This window comes from Anabrus simplex, chromosome 5 (assembly GCF_040414725.1).
Source record: "Anabrus simplex isolate iqAnaSimp1 chromosome 5, ASM4041472v1, whole genome shotgun sequence".
In the NCBI taxonomy this organism is placed as follows: domain Eukaryota; kingdom Metazoa; phylum Arthropoda; class Insecta; order Orthoptera; family Tettigoniidae; genus Anabrus; species Anabrus simplex.
In genome coordinates this window covers 248,449,773-248,472,338 of record NC_090269.1, presented here as the reverse complement: position 1 = coordinate 248,472,338, position 22,566 = coordinate 248,449,773, and positions in this window count along the sequence as shown.

Sequence of the window (22,566 nt, the reverse complement as noted above, 5' to 3'; positions counted from 1 at the left end):
TTGACCTCCCGAGGCTGAGTGGACCCCGTTCCAGCCCTCGTACCACTTTTCAAATTTCGTGGCAGAGCCGGGAATCGAACCCGGGCCTCCGGGGGTGGCAGCTAATCACGCTAACCACTACACCACAGAGGCGGCTTCTTATTCCATTCAGGATTATTTTTGGTGAATACCGTGTAGACATTTACTCAGTACACCGTGTTTAAAATAAATCTGGAAATGAATGTTGTCATTAACTCAGTGAATGAAAGATTCCATCAGTATTTTGTTAAGTGACGGGAATTACGGTGCTTGAGAACCTAAATACGTCCATCCAACCATTGTGCGATGTCTCTGAATAGCGATAGCGTAGAATTTATCATTAGGTCAGAGTGTGATGAGTCGGGATTCGAACGCGGCAGGTGTGGGTAGAGTGCCGCAGCTGCATGCCAGCCAGACAGCAAATTGGCGCCGCGCGTGGGCCCAGGAGTAGGCGACCAATAAAACAATTACTGTGATCTTATTCCTTCACGCACGTGCTCACTCCCTTGACTCTTGGCGGCACTGCTGCCAATATTTATGGGTCTGGGAGTTTTAGGAGCAACCAGTGTCATTCCTGAGTGTGAGGCCATTTAACTGGTCGTGGGAGAAATATTCAGTTTTACAGCTGGTTGTGTGGCTCAGGCAGTATACGCTGTGTTTCTGAGCACTAGTTGACGGTTTCGATGTCAGCTTTCTCCAAAGCTCGCAGTTTCCACTAAAACACAGCAACAGTCGAGTAAGCAACACCCTTGTCTGCTTAGGAATTTGGTTAAATGTGGTTAAAATCGGTCAGTTTGTCTTAGAATAAATCACGTTGAAATTTGAAATTTTCATTAAATACCGACTTCCTTAAACAGGCAGGAACTTAAAACAATCTTCTCTTACATACTCAAGTAAAGCAATCTGCTCTTGTGAAAGTGCAAGGATATTATTTTGAAAAAATGTCCTTGTTTTGTAGAATGATGTATTTCCATTCCTTTTAGGACCACTTGCTTTTGCCCACAGTCTTAATGTCTACAAGCGTCTGTGTCCTCATTTACAACGTGCATGACAATGTTGGTCCAGTTAATCTATGTCTAGAGATCTAAAAATACTAACAAAGGGGAATTACCTGTATATGGAATATGAACGTTTTATTTAACAAAGATTCAACATGGAACAAGTAGTGGGATTCATTCAGCAGTGGATGTAAAGATTCGTCTTCCTAGGTAAACGGAAGTTAATTTACGTAAAATAACAGAAAACAATTTACGTACTTATAGAAAGACAAACATATTTCTGCTGTCGTGTGGTGCTGTGTTTCAGTTCCCCATGAACAGCGTGTGTGACTCATCTCGATTTATGGTTTGCAGTTCCGTCCTGGGCTTACACGGAAATTGCGTCTATGCCAACTTCCTGGCCGCCAATTTCCTGAGCCAAGGGAACTTACTATGAACTGTGTATGGGGACGCTGCCTCGGTATGCCAAATCGTACGTGGTATGGTGGCCTGTTTTATTACATATCAACTAAAACAACTCTCACTATATCGGTAGTCTGGTACCTCAGGGTACTTGGGGGGGGGGTCCGAGGATTCTCCCACTATACCAAGAGTCTGGTAACTCACGGTAGTTCGTGGTCCGATTCTTCAAATCCGGGCAAAGTCCGCGACGGCCGCACTTGCCGTCAACCTTGGGCACTGCTGCCCGGACTATGATACTACTGCCTACTCATCTCCTCTGGCTCCAAACACCACATCCACGGCTGAATATGGACTTTAGCGCAAGCATTACTGAAATTTTTCTCGAATTCTCAAGAAAATTATCACATGTTTACTGCTTATTTTATTATTGAAAACCTTAGGAGGGAGAGATCTCTGACATTTGTACGGCCTCTACCTGAGTTTGAATTCCCCCTTCATCAACGGAGACTGCTTGAACTAAGCTTTTGGTATCTTCACAAGATATCAGATATCACCACGGTTTATTCTAACTGCCACCTAGTGTACTGAACTGTAATTAACATAGTCGGGAAATGCTCATGCTTTGAGGTTTCTAACCTGATTTACCTTCAGCTGTTTTTGAGTTGCCACTACTGCCTATTACGTAATGATCAACCTATACAGTTAATGCCATATGATGCCATGTTCCTCCAATCATTAGTTTAATTACGTCATTTCCGTAATCTGCCACCCAGCCTACAAGTCGTGCGTTTGAGCCTGAATTGTCATTTCGGATCGGGACTTTAAGTGAGGTCTACTTCTGGAGGCCAGAGCACAAGGCTGGGGCTTGCTACGGCGTAGTTATGGCAGTGTAAGGCAAGGCAGAACTACCACCTACTACTGTATATGAACTCTATCTACGTGTGGCAAAGGGAAGATTCCATTGTATCCCTTAGCGTGTAACTGTTAGGTTCGTGGCGTTTTCCTTAAATGCTAATATAGGTCTTCTTATTTCTGTTAGAATTTACAATTTCTGCTTCCTAGGCAGTCAGCAACATATGTAAAACCCTCACGGGAACTGTGTAATGTAAGAAAGCACCCATAATTGTAATAATAATTTTAACCGTAGTAACAGTCCCAATTAAACAGGTACTAAATCTTTCTATAGTGGATTTTGAACGAGAAGACCGACTCCAGGATCCGGAACTCATCCGGTATGGAGTTGTAGACCCGCGTTGCGCTTACCGTGAAGAAGTAGGAGTACTGTTTAGTGATGTGTGCGGAAATGATTAGAATCTTCCTGCTCGAGAGCAGATGTGTAATTTATGAGTATCCGAAAGTTTGTTAAAACCTAGATGTTAGGCACTGAGGTGCAGACATACGTAGTGTTGTGCAACAGACACAGGGCATAAAGCTGCCTTCTCATTTGCAGATTTAGGATAGACTGTTCGTTCAGATTTTTTTTTTTTTTGCTAGTTGCTTTACGTCGCACCGACACAGATAGTTCTTATGGCGACGATGGGACGGGAAATGGCTAGGAGTTGGAAGCAAGCGGCCGTGGCCTTAATTAATTAATTAAGGTACAGCCCCAGCATTTGCCTGGTGTGAGAATGGGAAACCACGGAAAACCATTTTCAGGGCTGCCGACAGTGGGGTTCGAACCTACTATCTCCTGAATACTGGATACTGGCCGCACTTAAGCGACTGCAGCTATCGGTCAGATTGTTTAATATCTCTGAAATTGCTATAGCTTTTGGGGCGTGGTAGCTGAGAAACATGGTTATTGGCTTCCCGTTAGGGCGTCCTTTGTTCGGAATCTCGGCCAAAGCGTGTGATTCTTTCGAAATGAATGTTTTCATTCCCCATTGTTCGAAATCCACGAACACATTGGAGGTCCTTTGGCTAAAATCACGATTTCAAAAGTCATGCAATACTACAGGCTTGAGTGAATTGCTTTAGATTTGAAAGTGGAGGCGGTTGAATAACACCCACGGTATCCCCCGCCTTTAGAAAGAGGTGAGTAAAAGGAGCCCCAGGGGCTCAGAATTTTGGAGCGTGGATTAGCGATCACGGGGCCTTTAGGTGAGTCTTAGCTTTGCTTCCAGTTACTTGTGCCAGGCTCCTCACTTTCATCTACGCTATCCGACATCCCTTGGTCAACTCCTGTTCCTTTTTACCCCGAATCCTAGGGAGTCTTTCATTTTCACGCCCTTCGTGGCCCTTATATTTTTTGGATGATGCCTCCATATATCGAAGTGTCGGATCCCTTCCATTTTTTCTCTCTGATGAATGTTGTATAGGGGATGGTTGCCTAGTTGTACTTCCTCTTAAAACAATAATCACCGAGCTCGATAGATGCAGTCGCTTAAGTGCGGCCAGTAGCCAGTATTCGGTAGATCGTGGGTTCGAACCCCACTGTCGGCAGCCCTGAAGATGGTTTTCCGTGGTTTCCCATTTTCACACCAGGCAAATGCTGGGGCTGTACCTTAATTAAGGCCACAACCGCTTCCTTCCCACTCCTAGCCCCTTCCTGCCCCATCGTCGCCATAAGACCTATCTGTGTTGGCGCGACGTAAAGCAAATAACAAAAAATAATAATCACCATCACCACCACTACATTAGATTTGAAAGAGGCGCCGGTATGTCGGAATTCTGTACATCGGAATTTTTTTAACGTGCTGGAAGCTAATAACTCTGCGTTGTCGCATGTACACACCATCAAATGTTCTCTACCTCTACCTGCATAACTACAAGTTATAATTATGCAGAAATGTGTATACACTCCAAAGACTGCACTATGGCAGTGGGTTATGAGGGTCATTAAACCTACAGTTACTACACAGGGTGGTAACGTGTTGTACTATCTACTGAAAGTTTTGATCTACTATTTACAGTAATAAAGGCGTGTAGCCTCCGAGGAGGCCTGGTGCAGGTCTTTCGCCGTATGGGCGATCTGCGCGTCTTTTAAGATGAGGCCCTTCTTGTGATTAATTCTAATGATCAATACGATACACACATCCAGCCCCCGAGTCATTAGAATTAACCAATGAAGGCTTAAATTTCCGACCAGGTCGGGGATTGAACCTGCGAACACCTAAGTCAAAGGCCGCGTGCACACCGGGCGCGCTTCGCATAGTGTGTCGCGTGTTGCTCAACGCTAAGCGTCACGCTAAGCATAACCAGTGCTTTTTTCGTAATCCGGGTGTTTACACCGTCCGCGCTCTGCTGCGCTGAACGCCTACCTTACAGCTAAGCGAAGCGCCAGACAACGCGCAGTGTTGGTTAATTGCTTAGCGTTACCTAGCTGGTTCTGAATCTATGGAAGAAGAAATTATTCATGCAGTGTTTCAAAGAGAAGAAATATGGAACCCAAGACACAAAAACTATAAAAATGTAACTGTTTTGCAAAATAAGTGGACTTAAGTATCTACAACAGTTGTATCGCATTCCTACAATAAACATATACAGTAATATTACTTCTACTGTCACACTTTACTAGGCTTAACATTGTGACAGGATGAAATTGGGTATGGATTTTAGTGTCGGAAGTGTCCGAGGAGAAGTTCGGCTTGCCAGGTGCAGGCCTTTTGAACTGACGCCCGTAGATGACCTGCATCATGATGAGGATGAAATGATTATAAATACACACACACACCCAGCCCCGTGCCAATGAAATTTACTAATTATGATTACAATTCCCGACTCTGCCGGGAATCCAACCCGGGACTCTGTGACCAAAGGCCAGTACGGTAACCATTTAGCCATGTAGCCGGACACTTTGTGAAAAAGTGCATAGAATCTCCCAGACTCTGTCATATCGGTTTATAATTTTGCCAATGGAGCGTGGTAACATGAAGAATATCACTCTGCAGGCTAGTAGTGGGCTTGGAAGTAAATATTTCTGTTTATTAATTATATTTGGCACACATTTACTCCACTTTTGTTACGATGATTAATTGTGTATGCTAATTGTAACAATATTGCAAAATACTATTTATAATTATTATATAAAGAACGTGATTTAGCCGGAAATTTAATTTCCACGTGTTTGCTGCACGGTGCTCCTAGATAATTCGGAAAATTGAATTTCTCCCAATACTTCTCTGCTACTTGACGCCACATTTCAGTTGCAGGGTTTGGAAGGTCAAAGGTATTTTTTGTCATCGCGATAAAGTCTTGCATCTCTGTGCAAACGATGGAATTCTCTGAAAGTACCGTAATTCGTTCTTCATTAAATTCATGAACCCACTTTCGATTTTTTTAATTTTAAATTTTAGGTAACTGTTATCCATCAGTAAACTGTTTCTAGTGTACTTGGATAACGGTATTAGTTTGTGACCACCATAAACGCCTCGCGCCAAACTAAGCTGAGAGCACGGCGTAGAGTTTTCGGTGTGAACAGCAAGCACGCCTTGCGCTATGCATAGCATTTCACGCTACACGCGACACACTATGCGAAGCGCGCTCGGTGTGCACGCGGCCAAAGTCCAGCACGCTAACCATATAGGTATGGAACCGGGCTCCTATCTGGTGTTATTTACTAGTTAATTTGCGTTCGAATACTCCAATCGATACATTTTTTCTTCACTCACACACACTATTGGTGGCACATCGAATCCCTGTTCTCCAACACGGCCTCCAGAGCGCTGTGTCATTCCAGAACTGTTCACATCACTACTAACCAGCCGTACTGAAATCTAAGTCTCCGCACAGCCATCTGACGTAGGCCTACTCACTTCACTGTGTCACTTTCCACAGACACGTGGCCGTGTTGTGTTCACTCGCCACTCGCTCACTCAAAAGTGACTTAGGAGCGCCAACTTAGCTCTTCCCGTAGGCCCGAAGAAGTTTCCACTTCCAGATCATTCTCTACGCCTCTCCAGTGTTAATCAGCTTCCAGCTTCTTCTACGAGTTTCCTTATCGCGGAACTCAACACTTCTCTGGTGCGATTCCTTTGCTCGCTGCGAGACCTGCCCACATAGTCGCTGTTGCACCAACATTGTCACTCTTTTTGGCATTATTGCCTTCCGCCGATCGCCCCGTTCTCAGCCTTCATTTTCACATTATGATGACAGCATTTTGAAAGGTTATGTAAGGAAAGTGCGTTTGTCAAATCATGGATCACTTGTTCTTGGAACTCCATCATCACGACTGAATTCTAAAAAGTTACATACTACGAATAATATTCTTCTTCTTCTTCTTCTTCTTAATCTGTTTACCCTCCAGGTTTGGTTTTTCCCTCGGACTCAGCGAGAGATCCCACCTCTACCGCCTCAAGGGCAGTGTCCTGGAGCTTCAGACTCTGGGTCGGAGATACAACTGGGGAGAATGACCAGTAACTCGCCCAGGCGGCCTCACCTGCTATGCTGAACAGGGGCCTCTCGGGGGATGGCAAGGTTGGAAGCGGTATGCAAGGGAGAGGAAAGGAAGTGGTCGTGGCCTGAAGTTAGGTACCATCCCGGCATTTGCCTGGAGGAGAAGTGGGAAACCACGGAAAACAACTTCCAGGATGGCTGAGGTGGGAATCGAAACCACCTCTACTAATTTGACCTCCCGAGGTTGACTGGACCCCGTCCCAGCCCTCGTACCCCTTTTCAAATTTTGTGGCAGAGCTGGGAATCGAACCCGCTCCTCCGGGGTTGGCAGATAATCACACTAACCACTACACCACAGAGGCGGACTACTACGAATAATGAAAATATAAACCAAATCTTTCCGTTGTAATAACCAGTGATACCAACAAAAACACTTAAAATGTTCCTACAATACACACAAAATTCCCTTATAATCGCATACAATCATATACCAATTTTGAGGGTTGAAACACAAACAAACAACACGGACATCATTCATGCAGTTGTTACAGTTTCTGTTAAACTAGAAATGAATCAGAAATTGTGTGATTCTGGGTACGTTACTTCCTTTGAATCATGCAAATGCAAAACTGAAAATTAAACATTTTCGTTTCCATACATCTGACGAAGAATATGGTCTGTCAATTCGTTCTGGTACTGAGTCCCTCGGTAAAAGTCCATGCGTACTGAAAATGTATACACCAGACTTACTTCAATAATGTCAAAGCTATAGGTAGCAAAACTATTACTGATTTGAAAAGGGGAACTTAAAAAGGGTCAGATAATATAGCGTTCACGGTCAGAGGATAAAATAGTAAGCGAATTTTGCACCCACCATTTTATGGTAAATTGGAGCTCGTAGCGTGCGGTAAAATGAGTATAACCCGGAACGGCAACATGATGGCTCGTACCACAGGTGTCGAACAATTCACCTACACGAGGCTTACCAATATCTACAGTAATATTTGTGAGAAACTTCGATTAAATACGTGAATATTGTGAAAAATTTGCTAATTTCGTGATAACCTCCGGAATATCAAAATATTACGACTTAAAGAACGTTCAAGCCTTCTGTGGAGACAAGGATAAATAATTAGTAAAGGCGAATAGAGAGTGAGCGTAAAATAGCCGACTGTTTATACAAAATTTAGAAAAGCGAGGTGGCTGAGCGTCACAAGCTACAACTCTGTTACGTCTATTGCTGCCGTCGAACCTATGGAAAAATGCTACCAAATCTCCGACAAAGACCCCATCCATTTCTTAACATGGAAAACGTATTCACCAAGCTGCCTGGCACGATCATCGTTAATTCTATAGCTTTCAGTTTGTAACGTATCTTCGCCAGGAGCAAGTAACCAAGCGAATGTTCTTGAGTAAATTTCTTCTCTCGTTTATAAATCACTTCTGTGTCAAATTTCTACATTTCACTAGAAATAGCCAAATTTTACTACGTCTTCAATGACTGAAACACATACTAGGTTCTAAAGAATTAATTTCAATTCAAGCAAAATAGGAAACTAATATTTAATTTTATTTCATACGTGAAATAATTCAAGAAATTACTAAAATTTCATAAAAATAAAAATTATATTTTGTTTGTTTTCAGTTTTGTCGTCTCCATCTGCACCATAGTTAAATTATTTTCAGGCGTATGAGAATTTTCAACAGTTGGTAACGCTAACATCAGGAAATCTTTTGCTGACCGGGTATATAATATTACAGATACTATTTCAGTCTCATTCATAGCAATATTATGTCTTTCCAACATAACCACATCAGTGACGAATGAGGTTATTTCTAGCTCAATGATGTCAGCAATCTCATTTAAGACAGTTGGAAAAATATTTCTAAGGTGCTGGTGAAAACACATAGAGTTGTGAGCACAGAATCGTGCCGATGCATCTAGTCCAATAGAGTTCTGTGTTATCTAATGTTGGCACAATCGCCTTAATATTTTTTGGCAACGCCATTCCCTTGATGAGCCAGTGTCTTATTGATTTAAAGTACATGTTGGCACACGAATACTACTCTACGAATAAAGGGCAGCACTAAATGAGAAGTGAAATGAGGAACTGAAGAAAAAGTTCATCTGTGTGCTTGAAACGCACTGCCTTGTAAAGTGTGTGTACGCCGGGCCTGCGAAAGAGTACTCTGAAGGTGTGAAAAGAGTTGTCCCCTATAGTATATCAGTGACACGTACAGAAAACCTGGAACGTAGCTCAGCAAGCTAAACCTTAGTTACGGCAATTACAATAGTTATGTAATTCCTGAACTCGATGCTTATATATTTTTTGTAACAGAACTGGATTGATTATGTCTATCAGACCCCTAGTAGCTAACATTAAATAAAACAATATTTCCGTAACTTTTCGTTGTTTATTGTTTTAAATCACATCGCAGCTAAACCTAAAATAAAATACCACAGACATAGGAAATACTTAAATGAAGCTTGAAAAAATGGACGTCACTTATTTTCTCAAACATACAGAGAAAGTCTTTATATGTCCATTTCTCTGCTATGTAAGCCTTTTTATAAAAATGCTAGAATCAGTAAAATGAAAAAAATATATTGGAAATCTCAAAAACATTTATGTATTGATATCAAAAATCCTGTTCGTTAGAGTGCACATTTTATCTTAACACAGGGTACTCAATTATTTTCTTCGTGTAAATAACCACAAATTCTTTAGGATGCTGGAAGGAAAAAGGATGTCCGTAGAATTTGTATCAGTCTTAGAGCCTTTCTGAAATATGTTGGTTACTTCAGAACGAGAACGCAAAAATGTGTGGAAATTGTGTATTTGTTTCTGGTGTAATAATGTTAAACAAGTCACTGTGTTACTTGATGCAATGCGAACTGAGCACATGTTTAGTGACATAAATAGTACTTGTTATTTCAAGTGACTTTATCTCATAATTAGTGAATTCACCAACCGTCAACGCTAAAACTGCAAACGTGGAGGTAATTTAACGCTCAGTGTCTCATGTACAGTTTAACACTTTAGTACCGAGAACCCACGCTTAGCAAGCTCTCAGAAAACCGTCATCTGAATACTCGCTCTCACAACAAGTGCATCCTGACCATCTCTGCATATATCACCAAACTATACAACCACTCATTCATTGTGGGGGTAGCAAGGCTCCAAAAATCCATACCAGATGAGTTACGGAGTCTGACTTCGGGCTTGGACTTCAAAAATCAGTTGAAATGCTTACTTTCGGTTAGTTGTAACTAGTCTATGCCAAAGGCCGTAGACGTGTTGAAACACCGAATCCCGTGAGATCTCCGAAGTTAAGCAACATTAGGCGTGGTCAGGAGTTGGATGGGTTGCCACGCACTGTTGGTGGGGGGTAAGGGAATGGAGGAGGGAAAAGGAACTGGCCACCCTACCGCACGTAAACTCCGGTTCAGGAACACCTCTGCGGAGGTTCCGACCTGCCTTCTGGCAGAATAACCCTTACCTTACTTACGTGACTATTATTAGTGTTAAATTTATGATTGAGATTGTTTTGTTATTATTTTTATTTTCCAAAGTTCTCATACAGTGCTAATTATTTTATAGGTTATTGTTACCTTCTTATGAAATACTCCCTCTCAAGCAGAGGCTGCCTTGCGCCAAAGTAGAAATAGACATACTTGGAGAAATGTAAATGGTGAACAAATTCTAACAATGATTTCTTAGAATTATTAATGAACTCCTAAAAATTGGCGGCAAAAAAGGGAATTGTTACTCTCGCTTCAATCATTAAACCCAATATGTCGATTTACACTAGCTGGTATTTCTCCCTGTAGTAAAGAATTGTTGGTAGGTAAATAATCCTCTTCTCGAGGTTGACATCTGAGGGCTGTGAATTATGGCTTTCAAAGCAGATAGTGGGCTCGATGATGTAAACTGTCTTCTTATATTTGAAGGAAATTATGTCGACCCTCCTGTGGCTTCCGTTGTCCACTAAGTCATGAATCTCTTGAAATACCTGTAAACCATGGTCTTTCAGCGTGTCCCAATTAACGAGCGGATGTTGTGATGACGAGTATTAAAAACTATAAGTTGTATTAGTTTCATGTAATTGTTAATATTGGTTTAGTGTAAGAGAAGGCTTCACAGCCTTAAGCACACCAAGCAAAATAAGGCAAATAAAATGAATAAATTAATAAATAAATACAATTTCATATTTTTCAGTTTCACACAATGATTCTCTGTTATTTTTACTTACGCTTGGTGAATATTTTAAAGCTATTATATGCGTTAGCTTTAGGGCATCTTTCCAAACAGCATCTACTTAGAAGTGATTTGCTCTTCTATTGTAAGCAAACATTGCCACCGGGTTTTATTTCAACTGTAGTGTAATTTATAACAAATTATATGAAGGTAAAGTAAAACAGCTTTCCAACTGCGCTCGGAATTGTTTCTCTCAGAACACAAGTTTCCTTCCTGGATCAAATCAAGATACGGAGAAATTCTCCCCGCAGCAGTTGTAATCAGATGAGTTGGTCATTGGTCTGTAAGCGAGAAGCCGGCAGAGCCGCAAGGAGAAGGGAGTGCGCAAGAGATTTGGAGAGGAGAACAATGTGTTGGCAAGGTGCAGGACAATCAACGAGTCTATGATAGAGACGCAGGAATGTCTGGCAACGTATCTCGTGCTTTATTAATTGTGTACGCGTAGGTCGCACGGCTATTCCTTGAGACTAGGAAAGTGCTTCGAGATAATGGGTGTCGTTAAGTGCATTCACCGACTAAATTTAGCGACAAATATTCTAGACGCGCCGTCTCAAAGTATAACCTCCTACACACTGACTCAGTACACCAACACCGGGACAGAAATACAATGATGGGGACCTACAGGGTGTGCTACAGTTCTTAAAGACTAACTTCATCATGAGGCCATTGAAGGCATATCATTACGACGAATATTTAAAAGTTATTACCTGCGTTAGCTGTTGGGTATCTTTCCAGACAACATCTACTTAGAAGTGATTTGCTATTCTATTGTAAACAAACATGGCCACATTGCACCACTCATACCTCAACACATTCATACATATATTTATTATCTTGTGGCTTCTTTCAAGAGATCGATGCAAAATACTGCATCCATCAAGAAACAGCAACAGCTGCATACGTACAAAGGGTCATCCAATTATCTTTGAACCGGTGCGGCGGATGGGAGAGCTGCGCGGTAGAGAGGTGATATAGCGGGAACTACCGGGTTCTGCCTTTGTTCCGCGCCGCAGTTTGTTTCGCGCTTCAGTGAGAGCAACAACTCTTGCAAAGTGAATTAATAAAAATAATATCATCTGAATCGTTCTGTTCCTCATCGAGTGATTATTTACGATTCGTAAAGATTCCACTCATGATTTTAGGGGATTATTTTATGTGTTCGAGATCTATGTTGTGGGACGATTCATCGATTAGTTAAAAAATTCGTGAAAGGGGAACACATGAATGATGAGAAGCGCAGAAATTGATAAATTGACAATACATTGATCCCTATCTATTCTCTTCTGAGAGAAAGGGTGGTTTCACTCACGTGGAACATAAATATTCAAGAATGTATCGAAAAAGAAGGAAGCAGTTCCAGCAACTCCTTTAGTGAGATGACTGAGTATTTTTCAAGTGCATTAACATTTTTTTAGGCAGTCACTCCAGCTTCACCGGGCGAGTTGGCCGTGCGCGAAGAGGCGCGCAGCTGTGAGCTTGCATCCGGGAGATAGTAGGTTCGAATCCCACTATCGGCAGCCCTGAAGAGGGTTTTCTGTGGTTTACCATTTTCACACCAGGCAAATGCTGGGGCTGTACCTTAATTAAGGCCACGGTCGCTTCCTTCCAACTCCTAGGCTTTTCCTATCCCATCGTCGCCATAAGACCTATCTGTATCGGTGCGACGTAAAGCCCCTAGCAAAAAAAAAACAAACAAAAAAAACCACTCCAGCTTCCTCTAGTATTGCCTGGCCGGCGGGGAGTGATAGCTTGGCGGCCGTGCCATCAGCCTCGCCTCAGTTGCAATTCGGCATCAATTGCATAATCCTGCATTACAGTGCCGGCAATAAGTATTTTGGCATTCATATTTTCGACCATCGATTGCGTGAATGATACCTATGATGCAAAATAAACAGGAGACCGGTTCATTACTTGAACTGCTTGTATCTGAGTAGAGTAGTGTTGTTTATGTTTTTAACCTAGCAGTAAAGTGGGAAAAATACTTGGAAACCGTAAGTATATTGACACTTGAAAGTTTACTTATAACAATGATTTACATCTGATTTCCAGTTCTTTCTTTCAACCAAACAGATATTGCAATGGGGAAAATGAAAGAGTATTCATTAGATCCTAGGCAAGCACTGATTGCGGTTTTGAAGAGAGGCAATAGCCAAGCACACGTTTTAAACGACTTTCGCCTTGGTAGACTAATTGTAAATGTTTGGAACAGAGTCTTCAATCACCGTGGAACACTTATAAATATGCCTAGTTCTGGTAGTCCTAGAATTGTTATCCCTGCTGTTGAGGGACTCGGACCGGACTTACCTCAAGAGCGGGTGCGTGTAAAGCGTATTTCTTATAACTTGGAAACTACTGAAGATATTTCATACTTAGCATCCACCTGTCCACAGGTAGGTTTTAAGGTCCATACCATTTCAAATTCCTAGACTGGAGTGGGGGTTTGTAGGGAACCGAAACAGTGATTTTACTCTTCCACAATATTTACAAGACCAACCTGAATAGAAATTGACCAACCTTGATGGAAATCCATTTCTAAAACTTTTTTTCTCGTGTGCATTTATTCGACACGAGGATTAATAAGGGAGTTATCATGAACGTTTTGCAGGCTAAGTCCAGCAGACATAACTCAAAATGCGTTGTACGTGGAGCAGATTCCTTATCTATAGTTGCATTAAAAAGCGTATTCTCTGCATGTACAGTAATTTAGTTCGATATCCGTATACAATGTAGAATACCGCAGCGAAGCAGGGTACATTTGCCAGTTACATTTAAATTAAAACCTTCGGTGAGATACACTATCCATGGATACCGCTCAAATATAAAATACCCCAACCTTCCTTGTTTCAAATCACTAATAGAGTTCAAGTAAATCCATAACCACAAACCTACCATAGTTTGCAACGAAGGAAACACCACATAACTCACAGTGTAAATGAGTTCCAAATTCATTTCCGTAATATTAAAGGAGGTATAGAGCGCCAGTTGAAGGTTTAACAACTATGCGGCTGTCGGACGTTAATAAGATCAACAAGGTAACTGGTCCATAAAGACAGCCTTGAGAGGTGAACCAAACACGCTGATAGATTTGTGTCGCCCACACACATACACAACTATCAGATCAGTAGCTGACAGGTACTGCAGGGTCGAATTGTGATTTGAATCACCAGGGTCAGCTGGGCATGACAAAGTAGCCCCAGAAACAATAGCTTCTGTACACTACCGGATTACTGATCTCCTTCCATTACTCCAATTTGTCGCTGTCAAATCGAAGCTGATCACTTATTGAATTAGGCAGATACTATTGGGAAGTGTCACTGGGTGTTTCAGACTACTGTCAAGCCCACACAGTAGCGTAGTTATCTCTCCATGTTCGTGGGAGCTTCACGATGCTCTAATTTATTTTTCAGCTACAGGTGGGATCCTTTCGCAAACCTCCACCTCTCCTTATTTAAATGATTCCTCTCTAGTCACACACGTCGACTTAGCATATAGTAATTTGTTAGACAGAAAGAATCTATAGGTTAAAGAGCTGTCCCGCAACAAAATATAGCGATTACGGTACTTTATTCAACCTCATTTAACTTTTGGCGCAGGGCAAGGTAGTGTTGTAATTTTGTAGCAGCAGCCGTCGACATTATTATTATTATTATTATTATTATTATTATTATTATTATTATTAATATATTTTATTTTATATAATACACAATTTTATAATTGGGTTTATAACCTTCTTCGGTACAATGTACATCGAAGAAGTACTATTTAGTACATACGTATATATGCTTCATACATATCGGTATATACTTACATTGTTGACAAATAAATTTGATAGATATTTATGAGATATTTAGTATACATAAATGGTCAAAATTATTAGTGGACGATTTTCATTAGTCCTCTGTGTATGGTGGATGGTTCATGCCAATAAACTTTCTTACTGTATGGCAAGTGGCCAGGATTGCTGCTTTTTGTAATTCTCTGTAAGTGGGAGGGTGGAGATTAAGAGCTTCAATGCACCTGTGTAGTGTCTTTGGTATAATACCATTACATCCAATCACTACTGGAATTATGATAACATTGATGAGTTTCCACATGGTTTTTATCTCTGTGGCCAGATCTGTGTATTTGGAAATCTTCTCTGTATGTGTTGATTATAGGTTGTGAGTATTAAGGCATGCTATGTCAATTATGATGCAGATTTTCTTGTTTTTAGCTACAAAAGTTATATCCGGTCTATTGCAGGTAATAGTTTTATCAGTAATGATACTTCTATCCCAGGAAATTTTGTAATTTTCACTTTCCAAGACTTATTGGGGGTTGTACTTCCAATATGGTGTGGTACAGTGGATTATTATTATTATTATTATTATTATTATTATTATTATTATTATTATTATTATTATTATTATTATTATTATTATTATTATTATTATTATTTCATAAATTGTACTGGTGATTGTTAACAACGTATTCGAACTTACTAACAAATATTTACATCAACCCACTCACATCTGATCTTTCCGAGCTAGAAATAGTAATAATAATAATAATAATAATAATAATAATAATATAACTTTTTAGGCTTTTTGGGCCTAAAACGATTGAGAAACCGAGACTAATCCCTCTAAATATGACATAGGGTATATTAACATCATCTTACTGTCATTGCGTCCAGCTCCATGGCTAAATCGTTAATGTGCTGGTTTTCGGTCCAAGAGGCCACGTGTTCGATCCCGACCTTGTCGGCGATTTCAACCCTCAATGGTTAATTCTGGTGATTCGGAGGGGAGGGGGTTGGCATCTTCAGCATTAGACTTCATCATAGGTAGGAACCCTTTCTCACAGACGTGCAAGTCGCCTGTCAGGCATGAACTCGAAAGACCTGCACCAGGCCTCTCCGGAGACCACACGCCATTAAAAAAAGCAAAGTTTCATGGCACTTTCATATTAGAGTATGAGATTGAATGAAAGCTGTCATTGTTCTTTTGTAACAATGTAGTACTACAAGTTAAACCTTCGACCCAACCTGACTTCTTCTCTTATATTTGGTGACAGGCCTTATAAAATAAGATATTATTTTTTTCCTCCTGATGTATGTACTTATCTGTGTGAGACATTACACCTAGGTCCTTCCAACCCCCTGCCTGTTAGCTCACTGCGTTCTTCCCAGTTTTTAACATTGTTTAAATATTTAAACAATTCCTTAGCTTTCACTAAACAACGATAACTCATAAACTATTTACACAAATTGCATACTGCAACGATCATTTTTTGCCCCAGAATTATTGAGGTGAATAACAATTTTGCCATGAAGGCCCTTGGAGGGGTGGAAGATAAAGGCTCCCACTATCCGTAATCTCGGTACTTGATGGGGTAGAGTGGTTAGCTCTACGCCCGGCCGCCTTTGCCCCCAGGAGTTAACCTGGTACTTTTTAGGTGTAGGCCGAGTGAACCTCAGGGCCATATGCACCTCGGAAGTGGAAATCTCGTTTCTTAGATTTTACGACTTCCTGACGGGGATTCGAAGCCACGTCCATCCGGGTGAACCAAACACGCCTTTACCGCCTCGGCCAGGCAGCCCCTTTTATCACAAAGTATGGTTTCAAATTTTAAGCTCGCTAGTTATTTTTTAAGCTTCGCCATAAAAACGGTTATTGAGGGTTTTACATACAGGTATACAGGGTGTTAGGGGTATATGTGCAGATATTTTGCTAGTCGGTAAAGAAAAATACATCTCAGAACATATGTTATGTACTTTCTACCTTGTCTTATTAGTTTCCGCATATGAGCCAAATATCTCAGGACCTATTTTGTTTTGAACGGCCGTAGTAGAAAACGCCGGTTATATCATACTGCCCTCGTGTAGTACAATACAGTAGCAGAGTTTAGGGCTTGTTGAACCTGTTTATTATCGAAGACCAACACATTTTGCTGTGTCTTTCCCTAGCTACTGGGCAAGTATGGGTGGTAGAAGCATATCCCAGACCACTTCCTCTACTCGAAAACCGGTCTAGGGTACTCTGATAGAAGTACACATAGTACTTTTTTATGTATCCACTCTTTTACATCCTCTTGTTGCCGCCGAGTGCTATATTGTACTCGTATACAACTTTTTCTATAAATGTAATTATCGTGTTATTCGGATTTGTATGAACATATTCGTTGGATGAAATGTAAGTAAGCTTATAACGTAATTCATAAACAATACTTAAGGTTAATTAATTTTTCGGTAGAAAATCTTTCGTGTCACATACTGTTTTTTTCTTTTTTTTTTTTTTGTAATTGTCGCAGTCTGTAGGAAAGACTTCGGTCTGGACAGCGGTCGTGTGGTAGGCTATGGCCCTTTGGGGCTGTTGCACCATGGGGTTTAGTTTCATGGTGTTCCTCGCATGGTGGTACTAATCACGGGTAACGCCGTCTTTTGGTATTCCTCGTATGGTATTAATAGTCACAGGTAGCGTAGACTCATTGCGTTCCTCGCATGGTAGTACAAATCACTGGTAATGCAGACCAATGGTATGTCACACACAATGGCACAAGTCACAGGTAACACAGACCCATGGTGTTCCTCACATAAGGGCACTACTCACAAGCAACGCGGACTCATGGTGTTCTTCACTTAGTGGGACTAATCACGGGCGCCGTAATTCCCGTGGTCTTCCTCACATAGTGGAATAATCACAGGCCACGTATACTCATGGTGTTGCTCACATGGGGCTACTAATCATAGGCAATGTAGACCCATGATGTATGGCACATTATGGTAACACCCACAGGTAACACAGATCCGTGGTGTTGATCATATAAAGGCACTACTCACACGCAATGAAGACCCAAGGTGCTCCTCATATAGTGATACTACTCATAGGTAACGCAGATCCGTTCTGAATACAGGAGAACCAACGCAATTCAGTGTGGCACAAGGCAGCTCCTCCCGCACGGACGCCAGTCCATGATGCCGCGCGTTCGCTCCCCCTCCTCGGTGGCATGCACACGATGGTACTAACCGCAGGCAACGCCAAGACCAAAGGTGTTCCTTATATAACGGTTCTAATCGCAAGTAACGCCCATCCATGGTGTTCCTCATTTAACGGCACTAATCACATGTGGTTCCAGTTCCTTCATCGCTTGGTCGCCCCTTTTAGTCGCCTCTTACGACAGGCAGGAAATACCGTGGATGTATTCTTCGTCTACGTCCCCCATCCACATGGGGCATTAGTAAATTTACTGGCACGTAAAAGAACTCTTGCGGGACTAAATTCCGACACCTCAGCGTCTCCGAAAACCGCAAAAGTAGTTAGTGGGACGTAAAGCGAATAACATTATTATTAAAAGTACCGCAGGGTATTTGTAATAGAAGGCTTATTATGGGACAGGAGGTGCCGATAGGTAAAATGGTGACTAATTGACTCGTTTAATTAGAGCTTCCGTTATAATAAGGATAATAATCATAATATGTTAAAAATAATAATGGCTTTTACGTTCCACTGACAGCTTCTTATGGATTTTGGAGCCGACTAGGTGCCAGAATTTAGTCCCGCTGGAATAAACCTACTGGCACGAGGCTGACGTACTTGAGCCACTTCAAATAGCGCCAGTCTGAGCCAAGATCGAACCTGCCAAGTTGGGGTCAGAAGGCCAACACCTTACCCTGAGCGGCACCAATCACCTTACCTACACGGTTGATCGGTGTAGCTTACCTGGAGTTCCTCAAAGGTACGTTACTGGAGCTTTCAGAGGACGCGTCTATTTGTCTACGCAGAACCACGTGGTTTTTACACGATGGTGCTTCACCTGATCTAAGCCGCTTACTACATGATCATTTTGATCAGACATTTCGTCAATGGTGGATAGAACGACGTGGACCCATCAATTGAGCCACCAGACCTCCAGACCTTAATCCGGTGGATATTTATGTCTGGGGTGACATGAAAAACAAAGTACCGTATATCGAACTGAAGTAACCACTTCGAATGACCTCCGAGAACGCGTTTTTCAAGCAGAAGGGGATATTCGGAACAACTCTGGTGTCTTGGCTCGAATACGTCGCAAATGGATTCGGAGAAGTGAAGCCTACATAGAAGCCCAGGGAGGCCACTTTGAACAGTTGCTACGAGTTTCACTTCGGTATGTCAGATGTTACGCCATTTATGCAGCGCATTGACTTAGGAGTATAGTACAGAATGGATGTACTCGTAATATTTTAAGTCTCGATAGTTCGATATTCCCTAAATCTCAGCAGAAAAACTAAAGTGTTGGCAACAAAAATTAAAAAAAAATTCGAGAGTGCCTTGTACGTGGCGAAAGCTGAACAAACACACGGAAGACGTGCTTGTTAAAACGCTATACAGTGACATTGAACGCAGTTTGGCAGTTCTTCAGTCCTATCCTGCACGTGGTTTGTGTTCATCAATGTTTGATCGAGCAGGTTATATTGTTTTTTTAATTCACTATCAGTTAAAACAGAAGACACTTTACGTTTTAAAGGACCGATGACCTTAAAACATCAATCATTATCATCACCATCATCATCATTATCACATTTTAAAAATTCAATAAAACACGTGTTTTTATATTCATCACTACTGAAATAGCAACTATAACGTTTAACTTAAGTAGGTAGCTTAGTGCGCTTTTTAAGTTAAAAAAGACAATTTAAAGGCAATTTGTATGTTTTTTTTCTAAACTACCGTGCTGTATTTCTTGTACACAGGCTTTTTCGTGTACTTTATTAAAGACGTGTTACTTTATTCGAGATAGTCTTGTTACTATTCACCTGGAATTACCGTGACCCTACTGTATGTTAGTTCCTTTTCTACAACAGAGTGTTACTATTACGACTGTAGTTCCTACGAACATGCCGCTCTTATTTATGTGTCACTATTGTGAGCCTTGTACGGCTATGTCCTGCTTGACCATGTGGATCCCATTACCTTCTTATTCTTCTTCTTCTTCTTCTTCTTCTTCTTTTACTGGAGCCTTATGTCTTATCTCAGCGAAATCTGCTGCGATTTGTTATTAGAAACATCATAGCAAAATGTAGGATGAAGTTGTGGCGAGATACGTTCGACATCTGTGAATTGTGAACAATTTGATAACTTATCTGGTACTCATGAAAGCGACTGTTGGCCTAGCGTCAGGTTATTAGCTACATGTTTGTCGTTGTTTATGTTTCCCGGATTTGTTGATATTTATGTTTGATGTGTGTACACAAAACCTGTTTGTCACACTTCGTCCTCTCGTGCTAACCACAATACGAGGTTAGAGCTTACTGTCGGATGAGGATTTTTGAGACAATCCGCAGGGATAAACCGATCAGGAAAGAGCTGTTTGATGAATTTTGGTCTTTGGGTGACAGAAACAAAAGAGCTAATTACATCGGTCGGCTCGTAGAAACGAAACAGCCAGGTACATCGCGGAAACGCACAAATGATCCAGATAGACAACCACTAGGAAAGTGACTCATCTGTTGCATTTCATAGTTGATGGTGAGCGATTTAGGGTTTGTAGAGACTTCTTCATGCGGACACTTGATGTAGCACAGATGTTCGTTACTTTTGTTATAGCAAATCAAAGTGCTAGTGTGTACTGTGCAATCCAACCTGATCTGAAGGGGCGATACCTACCAGCTAACAAACACAATGACAATAAATTACAAGATATTAATCACAATTTTTTTACAAGTTGCTTTACGTCGCAACGACACAGATAGATCTTACGGCGATGATGAGACAGGAAAGGGCTAAAAATGGCAAGGAAGCGGCCGCGGCCTTTATTAAGCTACAGCCACAGCATTTACCTGGTGTGAAATTTTGAAACTACAGAAAACTATCTTCAGGGCTGCCGACAGTGGTGTTTGAACCCAATACTGTATACTGGACGCACTTAGATAGTTACTATAATGACTTGCGATCTTAAACCTACAATGTGTTGTGCTAATGTGGCCATTCTTCACCCTTGAAGAAAACACATTTTTTCATCTCATATTAAACCGAGATTTTTAAGACGATACTATCCACGAAAATGTCCCACCTCCTCAATACTTTATTGTAAAATATTATAACTGCATATTGAATAAAGGTGATATAATGGATTACAGTTGGGACAGTTGAGAATATTACATTGGTGACGTGACAAAATAAACACTACATTATGAAATGAAATAAATTCTTTTCTTGAAGACTGGGTGGGACTTTGTTGTTGATTTATACTATAATTACGAATATTAATAGTGTTTGAAAAATATAACTGCAGATGTAATTATTCTTACCGATATAAATGAGCCAATTACGTGCTATAACTTAATGTGCCTTTCGATTTATAAAAGTATTACAGCTGTTGAAATATGATGCCTATTTTTCGTGAGTTAACACCTGCACTGTGATTCCAAGGACAACCCAAGACTAGAATAGACACCGTTTATATTCGATATAATATTACATAAAGAATGGAATATAAGAAATAAATGAATGTTTTTTTCAGCTTTCAGTGAAATAGCAGCAACCACTGTTACCAAAAAATTCGTATTTCTACGAGAGTGGTATTTGTGATAAGATTTCCTTCTTCGGTTTCCCGTTTGTATTCTCGGATAGTTGGTACAACTCTGGCTTTGCGTTCGGTTTACGTCAGGGGCATGAGCTTCTTCCTGATACCACGTAAGTATCATTATGAAAATTCATCCTGGGACCCGCTGGAATTCGAGGCTCATGTATTTGAGGTGAAAGTTAGCCTTTAAACCGCGCCCGTACTCTCCCTCCCGAATTTTTGTAATAAAATATTACTCTACATTTACGAGTAACTCTCCAAAGGAAAGTGATAGGGTTTCAGCCTGAGGACCTCAAGAATATGAGTTCAAACCCGGCCGAGGTAGTCGGTTATTTGAAGGATAAAAGAAAGTATATTCGTACGATATGAGCATGGTAATGGTCTCTGGTGACTAGAAATAGGGATAAATGGTTTCTTTCTAGTATCATATTTCTGTGCATCCGTTAACTGTAGTATTAGGTTGGGAGGAATATTTACTACACCGGTTGCCTCTTGTAGTCCCTAACGGCACTTTAGTAAAATATTTCTGAATGGCAATAGAGTATATCTTTATCTCGCTGTCTTCTCTCACACTGACCCTCGAAAATGTTTTAAATGACACAGTTGCATTCTGAGAACTAATACTTCGAAACATTCATTTATAAAAAGCGTCGTGACTGTTTGGTAGCTCTGTGTGTACCAAGATGTCCAAGGATCAGTTGTTAAATAGACACTGGGACCCGACGTTGTAAAATATGTTCACGAACGAGTACCACATACACTTCAGATGTTGCCGGTAGTTCTCCTTTTTGCTAATTGTTTTTACGTCGCACCGACACAGACTGATCTACTGGTGACGATGGGATATAATAGGACATAGCTAGGACGGAAGCCGCCGTGGCTTTATCTGAGGAACATTCCCATCATTTGCTTCTGGTGAAAATAGGAAACCACGGAAAACCATCTTTAGGACTGCCGACTGTGGAGCTCGGACCCACCATCTTCTGAATAAAAGCTAACAGCTACCTGAC